Source organism: Sciurus carolinensis, chromosome X (genome assembly GCF_902686445.1).
Source record: "Sciurus carolinensis chromosome X, mSciCar1.2, whole genome shotgun sequence".
NCBI classification, from domain to species: domain Eukaryota; kingdom Metazoa; phylum Chordata; class Mammalia; order Rodentia; family Sciuridae; genus Sciurus; species Sciurus carolinensis.
Genome location: NC_062232.1, coordinates 122,896,114 through 122,905,822, shown reverse-complemented (window position 1 = coordinate 122,905,822; position 9,709 = coordinate 122,896,114). Strand labels below are relative to the sequence as shown.

The 9,709-nt window shown below is 37.7% G+C and overlaps 1 non-coding gene across 1 annotated transcript; it reads left to right on the top strand.

Annotated features, from left to right (window-relative positions):
* The first annotated feature begins 8,818 nt into the window (after positions 1–8,818).
* On the top strand, positions 8,819–8,895 carry Trnat-ugu (transfer RNA threonine (anticodon UGU)). Its single transcript has one exon. It is a non-coding gene; the product is annotated as a tRNA-Thr (tRNA).
* Positions 8,896–9,709: the final 814 nt, after the last annotated feature.

The window sequence follows — 9,709 nt, the reverse complement described above, 5'->3', positions numbered from 1 at the left end:
GCTGCACTAATTTGCAACCCCACCAGCAATGTATGAGTGTACCTTTTTCCCCACATCCTCGCCAACACCTATTGTTGCTTGTATTCTTGAGAATCGCCATTCTAATTGGGGTGAGATGGAATCTTAGGGTGGTTTTGATTTGCATTTCTCTTATTACTAGAGATGTTGAACATTTTTCCATATGTTTGTTGATTGCTTGTAGATCTTCTTCTGTGAAGTGTCTATTCATTTCCTTAGCCCATTTGTCGATTGGATTATTTGCATTCTTGGTGTAGAGTTTTTTGAGTACTTTATAGATTCTGGAGATTACTGCTCTATCTAAAGTATGATTGGCAAAGATTTTCTCCCACTCTGTAGGCTCTTTCTTCGTATTGCTGATAGTTTCCTTTGCTGAGAGAAAGCTTTTTAGTTTGAATCTATCCCAGTTATTGATTCTTGCTTTTATTTCTTGTGCTGTGGGAGTCCTGTTGAGGAAGTCTGGTCCTAAGCCAACATGTTGAAGCTCTGGACCTACTTTTTCTTCTATAAGATGCAAGTTCTCTGGTCTGATTCTGAGATCCTTAATCCATTTTGAGTTTAGTTTCATGCATGGTGAGAGATATGGGTTTAGTTTCATTCTGTTGCATATGGATTTCCAATTCTCCCAGCACCATTTGTTGAAGAGGCTATCATTTCTCCATTGCATATTTTTGGCCCCTTTGTCTAGTATGAGAAAATTGTATTTATTTGGGTTTGTGTCTGTGTCCTCTATTCTGTACCATTGATCCACCTTTCTATTTTGGTACCAATACCATGCCGTTTTTGTTACTATTGCTTTGTAGTAGAGTTGAAGATCTGGTATTGTGATACCCCCTGCTTCATTCTTTCTGCCAAGGATTGCTTTAGCTATTCTGGGTTTTTTATTTTTCCAGATGAATTTCATAATTTCTTGCTCTATTTCTGTAAGGTACGTCATTGGGATTTTAATTGGAATTGCATTGAATCTGTATAGCACTTTTGGTAGTATGGACATTTTGACAATATTAATTCTTCCTATCCAAGAACATGGGAGATCTTTCCATCTTCTAAGGTTTTCTTTAATTTCTTTCTTTAGTGTTCTGTAGTTCTCATTGTAGAGGTCTTTCACCTCTTTTGTGAGATTGATTCCCAAGTGTTTTATTTTTTTCAAAGCTATTGTGAATGGGGTAGTTTTCCTAATTTCTCTTTCTGAAGATTCATCGCTTATGTATAAAAAGGCCTTAGATTTATGTGCATTGATCTTATATCCCACTACTTTACTGAATTCACTTATGAGATCTAAAAGTTTTCTGGTGGAATTTCCTGATTCCTCTAATTATATAATCATATCATCAGCAAATAGGGATAGTTTGAGTTCTTCATTTCCTATTCATATCCCTTTAATTTCTTTGGTCTGTCTAATTGCTCTGGCTAGAGTTTCAAGGACGATATTGAATAGAAGTGGTGAAAGAGGGCATCCCTGCCTTGTTCCAGTTTTTAGAGGGAATGCTTTCAGTTTTTCACCATTTAGAATGATATTAGCCATGGGCTTAGCATAGATGGCCTTTACAATGTTAAGGAATGTTCCCACTATCCCTATTTTTTCTAGTGTTTTGAGCATGAAGGGGTGCTGTATTTTATCAAATGCTTTTTCTGCATCTATTGAAATAGTCATGTGATTCTTGACTTTAAGTCTATTGATATGGTGAAGTACATTTATTGATTTCCTGATGTTGAACCAACCTTGAATCCCTGGGATGAAACCGACTTGATCATGGTGCACTATCTTTTTAATATGTTTTTGTATGCAATTTGCTAAAATTTTGTTGAGAAATTTTGCATCGATGTTCATTTAGGATATTGGTCTGAAATTTTCTTTCCTCGATGTGTCTCTGTCTGGTTTAGGTATCAGGGTAATATTGGCTTCATAGAATGAGTTTGGGAGGGTTCCCTCCTCTTCTATTTTCTGGAATACTTTGAGAAGTATTGGAATGAGCTCTTCTTTAAAGGTTTTTGTAGCATTCGGCTGAGAACCCATCTGGTTCTGGACTTTTCTTTGTTGGTAGGCTTTTGATGACTTCTTCTATTTCATTACTTGAGATTGGTCTATTTAAATTGTGTATGTCCTCCTCATTCAGTTTAGGCAATTCATATGTCTCTAGAAACCTGTTGATGTCTTTGAAATTTTCTATTTTGTTGGAGTATAGATTTTCAAAATAGCTTCTAATTATGTTTTGTATTTCAGTCGTGTCTGTTGTGATATTTCCTTGTTCATTCTGAATTTTAGTGATTTGGGTTTTCTCTCGTCTTCTCTTTGTTAGTGTGGCTAAAGGATTATCAATTTTGTTTATTTTTTTGAAGAACCAACTATTTATTTTGTCAATTATTTGTATTGTTTCTTTTGTTTCAATTTCGTTGATTTCAGCTCTGAGTTTAACTATTTCCTGTCTTCTAGTACTTTTGCTGTTGGTCTGTTCTTCTTTTTCTAGGGCTTTGAGCTGTAGTGTTAGGTCGTTTATTTTTTGAGTTTTCCTTCTTTTATTAAATGCGCTCCATGAAATAAATTCTCCTATAAGTACTGCTTTCATAGTGTCCCAGAGATTTTGATATGATGTTTCTTTGTTCTTGTTTACCTCTAAGAATTTTTTAATTTCCTTCCTAATATCTTCTGTTATCCATTCATCATATAATAGCATATTGTTTAATCTCCAGGTGTTGGAGTATTTTCTGTTTTTTACTCTTTCATTTATTTCTAACTTCAATCCATTATGATCTGATAGAATACAAGGTAGTGTCTCTATCTTCTTGTATTTGCTAACATTAGCTTTGTGGCATAATATATGGTCTATTTTAGAGAAGGATCCCTGTGCTGCTGAAAAGAAAGTGTATTCGCTCTTGGTTGGATGGTATATTCTACAAATGTCTGTTAAGTCTAAATTGTTGATTGTGTTATTGAGATCTATGGTTTCTTTGTTCAATTTTTGTTTGGACGATCTATCCAGTGGTGAGGGAGGTGTGTTAAAATCACCTAGTATTATTGTGTTATGGTCTATTTGGTTTCTAAAATTGAGAAGGATTTGTTTAACATACATGGATGAGCCACTGTTTGGGGCATAGATGTTTATGATTGCTATATCTTGCTGATTTATGCTTCCCTTAAGCAGTATGAAATGTCCTTCTTTATCCCTTCTGACTAACATTGGCTTGAAGTCCACATTATCTGAAATGAGGATGGATACTCCAGCTTTTTTGCTGAGTCCATGTGCATGGTATGTTTTTCCCCATCCTTTCACCTTAGTCTATGGGTATCTCTTTCTATGAGGTGAGTCTCTTGCAGGCAACATATTGTTGGATCTTTCTTTTTAATCCAATCTGCCAGTCTATGTCTTTTGATTGATGAATTCAGGCCATTAACATTCAGGGTTATTATTGAGATATGATTTGTATTCCCGGTCATTTGGTTCATATTTAAAAATTTATTTATTTATTTATTTATTTTTTGACACATCTTGGTTCCTCCTTTATTTGACAGTTCCTTTATGATAATTCCTCCCTTTGCTGATTTGCTTCTTTGTTTTTTATTTCTTCCTCCTGAAATATTTTGGTGAGAATGTTCTGTAATGCTGGCTTTCTTTTTGTAAATTCTTTTAGTTTTTGTTTATCATGGAATGATTTTATTTCGTCGTCAAATTTGAAGGTAAGTTTTGCTGGGTATAAGATTCTTGGTTGGCATCCATTTTCTTTCAGAGCTTGAAAAATGTTCCAGGCCCTTCTAGCTTTTAGGGTCTGGATTGAAAAATCTGCTGATATCCGTATTGGTTTTCCCCTGAATGTAATTTGGTTCTTTTCTCTCACAGCCTTTAAAATTCTGTCTTTATTTTGTATGTTAGGTATTTTCATTATAATGTGCCTTGGTGTGGGTCTGTTGTAATTTTGTGTATTTGGAGTCCTATAAGCCTCTTGGACTTGATTTTCCATTTCATTCTTCAGATTTGGGAAATTTTCTGATATTATTTCATTGAATAGATTGTTCATTCCTTTGGTTTGTTTCTCTAAGCCTTCCTCAATCCCAATAATTCTCAAATTTGGCCTTTTCATGATATCCCATAGTTCTTGGTGATTCTGTTCATGATTTCTTACCATCTTCTCTGTTCAACTTTGTTTTCAAGGTTACATATTTTGTCTTCAATATCTGAGGTTCTGTCTTCCAGGTGTTCTATCCTATTGGTTATGCTTTCTATGGAGTTCTTAATTTGGTTTATTGTTTCCTTCATTTCAAGGATTTCTGTTTCTTTTTTTTCAATATCTCTAACTCTTTATTGAAATGATCTTTTGCTTCCTGAATTTGCTCTGTTAACTGTTGATTGGTGCGATCATTCAATGCCTGCATTTGCTCTTTCATCTCATCGTTTGCTTTCCTAATCATTTTAATTATGTACAATCTGAACTCCCTTTCTGTCATTTCTTCTGCCATACTGTCGTTGGATTTTATTGATGTAACATCTAGATTTGTTTGGGGCATTTTCTTCGCTTGTTTTCTCATATTGTTCAGGAATCAGTGGGTCATTAAGATATTGCAGATTTCCTCTATCGACTTATAATGTCCCTGAAGATTGCTAGTATATCCCCTCTTATCCTTCAGTATCCTGAAGTCTTGGAGGAAGTTGATAATGCGGAGCTCCACGAAGAAGCTGCCTCTCTAGGGGTGGTGACCCTCAGGTGGCGTATATTCCCTGATAATGGGCAGAGGTGCCTCCACTTGTTGACCAATGGTCATCCAAAGGGGAACTAGGCTGCAGGCTGAGGCAAGTCCTGTTTGTGCCTGTGCCTCCGGTTTTACCGTGCTTGTGGGAAAACCTCACCCGGCAGGGAAGACTCACTCGGTGGGGACGTCTCGCTGGTCAGTTGCCCTCCTAGAGGTTCCCCTCAATCTACAACTACTGCCTGGGCTGGGCTGTCTTCCTCTGCAACGTTCCCAGGGGTCCAGACCTACCTCCTGGGCCTGGGAGCCTCACCCTTCGCAGGCGAGTCTCCTTAGGCTGCCTCTCCCAGAGAATCTGCCCGCAGTCCTGGAAACTTCGCTCCGCCCCTCAGCTTGTCTCTGTGCGGCTCTTCCAGCAAGAAGCCGCCTAGGTCCTGGGACCCTGCTCTGCACCTAATCGCCTGGCTATGCAGCCCCTCCCCTGAGCCGCCACCTGGAGCCCCGTACAATAGCTCTGATACCCAGAGACCCGCCATACACCTCCTCCTCCGGAGAGCCACCCGGTTTCCAACGCAGTCACTAGGAGTCCAAGCAACTCACTTCACGTTTCCTCCTCCTGCCAACCGCCCGTAGCCCTAGGCAGTCACTCCAAATCCAAGCGACCCGCCCTGTTCCTCCTCCTCCTCCTCCTCGGGGTAGCCCCCCGGGGTTTTCAGGAGCAATCGCTCCTAGACCAATCAACTCACCACTCGCCTCCTCCTCTGGCAACCGCCTCCAGCTCTGATGCAGTCACTCCCAGACCAAGCGACCCACCGTGCTCCTCCTCCAGGCAGGCCACCGGTGTTGAGAAACGGTCACTCTGAGTTCAAACAGCTCGCCACGCAGCTCCTCCTCTGGCAACTGCCTGTGGCTCTGATGCAGTCACTCCTAGACCAAGCGACCCGCCATGCTCCTCCTCCAGGCAGGCCACCGGTGTTCAGGAGCGGTTGCTTTTAGTCCAATCAACTCACCACTCGCCTCCTCCTCTGGCAACCGCCTGTGGCTCTGATGCAGTCACTCCTAGACCAAGCGACCCGCCGCGCTCCTCCTCTTCCTCCGGGCAACCCCCCGGTGTTCAGAAGTGGTCGTTCTGAGTCCAAACAGCTCGCCACACAGCTCCTCCTCAGGCAGCCGCCCGGAGCCCCAGTGGTTGCTCTGAGTCCCAGCACTGTGCTGAGCCGCCTCCTGTACGATGATCCCCGCTGTCTGTGTTTACCGCTCCAGCGGGGGGAGGGGCATCTCGCCGAGCAACTCCACTTCACAAAGTTCCCTGCGTTCCAGGGCTACTGCCCCATCTGTGACGCCTCCCCAACGTGAGAGACTCACCCGGTGGCTTTGAGTTGGTCCCAAGTCTCTCACTATCTCCTCTTTTGAATCTTGCGTCCTGGAGCAACGTGAAATGCAGCCACCCTCTAGTCCACCATCTTGGATTCCCCAGATTTGTGTTTTTTAAAATTATAAATAAATTTGTTAAAACTTTAGCTGGGCAAAAAGAGGCAAGATTTAAGTAAGCAAAATCTGTATTTAAGGAGAAGACATTACAGTTGATATCTCAGAAATTTTTTACGTGAAAATTATGTTAAGAAAAAAAAAGAGAAAGTTCATATATATGTGTGTGTATATATATATATGTGTGTGTATAGATAGACACACAAGTATCAAAACTGAATCAAGAAAGAATAGAAAATATGATCAGGTCACAAATGAGTAATGCTAGAGAATGTTTAATCAAAAACCTCTCAAGCAAGAAAATCCCAGGATCTAATGCCATTACTATGAATTCTATCAAACATTTTAGGAAATACTAAAGTCAATCCTCCAAGTTATTCCAAAAATATTGAAGGGGAGAGAACACTTTCACAAACATTTTATGAGACCAAGCATCAACCTGATACCAAAGCCTGATGAAGACACTACAAGAAAAGAAAATTGCATGCCAATATCCTTTTTGAACATAGATGCAATAATATGTAACAGAATACTATTCACTTTAATTCAGTAACACATTCAAAGGGTCATATGATGTCATCAGGTGGAATTTATTCCTGAGACACAAAAATGGTTTAACATATGTAAATCAACACATTATATGTGAATATGATGCACACATGAACAAAATGAAGGGTAAAACATCACTCAGTCTTCTCAATTGATATAGAAAAAGCAATTGACAAAATTGAATGCACTTTTATAATAAAAATACTCAATAAAATAAGTATAGTTGCTAATGAGTTCAGTGTAACAAAGACCATATGTGAGAAATCCATAGATAATATCATCTCAACATTAAAAAAGTGAAAGATTTTCTTCTAAGATCAGGAATAAGAAAAGGTATCCACACTCATCACTTCTGTTCAATGTAGTACTAGAAATATTACAGCAATTAGGCATAACAAAGAAATGGCATCTCATGTACAACCATAGAAACAAAAAGTTGTACCCCATTCGCATACAATGAATCAAGACGCAGTCTGTAAAAATAAAAAATAAAAAAGATTTAAACAACAACAAAAAGAAATGTCACCCAAAGAAGAAAGAAAGAAATTAGATTATCTCTATGTGCAGATGAATGCCTATTATAAAAAAAGACAAAAAGTGTTGTTGAGGATGTGGAGCAACTGAAATCTTTGAATATTTTTAGAAATATAAAATGGTGTACCTGCTATGAAAAACAGTATGAAGTTTTTTTCCAAAAATTAATAATGGAACTACATAACGATCCAGGATTCTCACTTCTTTGTATACAGACAAAAGTATTGAAATCAGTATGTCAATTAGATATCTCTAATTGCTCATTCATTGAAACACTATTCACAATAGCCAAGATAAGAAAACAATGGAAGTGTCCATTAAAGGATTGATGGATCAAGAAAATGTGGCATGTATATACAAGGGTCACCATATCACTTTGAATAACATTGATGAACCTAGAGGATATTATGCTAAGTGGAAAAAGTCCACCACAAAAGGAAAATTATTACATGTTTCTACTTATATGAAATATCTATAATAGTCAAATTCATAGAGGCAGAAAACACAATAGTGTTTGCCAAGGGCTGGGGAGTGGAAATTTTGAGAAGTTGTTCAATGGGTATAGAGTTTAAATTATTTAAGATGAATTGGTTCTAGAGATCTGATGTACAACTACATATCTGTAGTTAACAATGGTGTATTGCACACTTCAAAAATTTCAAGGAGGATAGATGTCATGTTATGTGTTATTTCTGTACATACACATTTAAAAATTTAAAAGACAAGCAAGGGAACAAAAAGAAACAGTGACTTTGTGAGGTGTTGAATATGCCCATTAACCTAATTATGATGATGGTGTCATGGATGTTTGTATATGTTGAAACTCATGAAATTGTACATAGTAAATATAACCAATTCATTGTATATCAGTTATATCTCAAAAAATCTGTGGAAAAAAATCGAATTAGAAAACACATAAGGAATGTATACACCATGAGTTAGAGGCAGTGGACATAGCAAATAGCATGATTAGAACCCCAAGAGCATCAGATAATAGGATTAGACAGAAAATACAAACTGCATATGATTAAAATTAATGAAGACATAATAGAAATAATTGAAAGCAAGAGAAAAGAAATTGGCATTAGAAAGAAAGACTCTTTGTAGCAATATAAAACTCAGTGGTTTTATGATGTCATTCTCCTAGTCAGGTTAGCCAAAAGAAATTAGTTAACTAAATAATCTGTTCAAAATCAAATAAGATAATATAGTGTCCTTGCTTTTAATGTCTATAGTAGATCAAATTAAATAATAATTTCATAATTCATTCAATAATTATTTATTGAAAATCTACTTGTAGTTAAATACATGGTAGGAAATAGAATGGCATTATGGCATGCACTGGTAAATGTGTGGATTGGGAGACTATCATGCTAAGTGGAAGAAGTAAGACCCAAAAGTCAAAGGTTGAATGTTTTCTGTGATATGCAGAAACTAATCCAAAATAAAGTGGGTGGTGGGGCAAAATAGAGGAAAGATCAGTGGAGTAGACAAAAGGGAATGAAGGGGAGGGAGAAGGGATAGGATAAGGAAATAAGTAGAGGGGCTGGGGAGATAGCTCAGTCGGTAGAGTGTTTGCCTTGTAAGCACAAGGCCCTGGGTTCGATCCCCAGCACCCCCTCCCAAAAAAAAAGGAAACAAGTAGAATGAATCTGACCTAACTTTCCTACATACATAAATGAATATACCACAGTGAATCTCACCATTGTGTACATCCACAAGACACTAATTTTAAAAAATAACTATAAATAAATATGTCAATAGGGTAGAGTGAATGGAAAAGGAGGAGAGAGGAGAGGAGGGAAAGGGGAAGTCCCAGGGAATGACTTAGAACAAATTATATTCCATGTTTTTATAATCTTGTCAAAATGAATTCTAATGTTATGTATAACTAAAAAGAACCAATAAAAAATCCAGGAGAAAAGGTGAATAAATTATTCTGTTTCTAAAAGAGGAGGACATTAGTTGCATTCATAACATATTTTTGGAAAGATTTAAGATCAGGACTTCAGTCTCTTCAGTAGTTATGGGATCTGTGCCCCAAAACTATCAGAACAAATAAATTCAGCAATTCTGCAGGATATAAAATCTGCATGCAAGCTGGGTACAATGGTGCATGCCTGTAATTCCAGCAACTTTGGAAGTTGAGGCAGGAGAATTCCAAATTCTAGGCCAACCTCAGAAACTTATTTAGCAATATTGTGAGGACTTGCCTCAAAATAAAAACATAAAAAGCAAAAAGAGCTGTGGATGTGGCTAAGTGGCATCTCTGGGTTCAATCCCTGGTACAAAATCAATCAATCATTCGATCAACATAAAAAAATCAGTGGTATTGCTATATGCCAATAGAGAATTATCTGAAATAGAAATCACTAAAGCAATACCATTTACAATAGGTACAAAAGTAGAAATACCTAGTAATAAATTTAAAGATTTGAA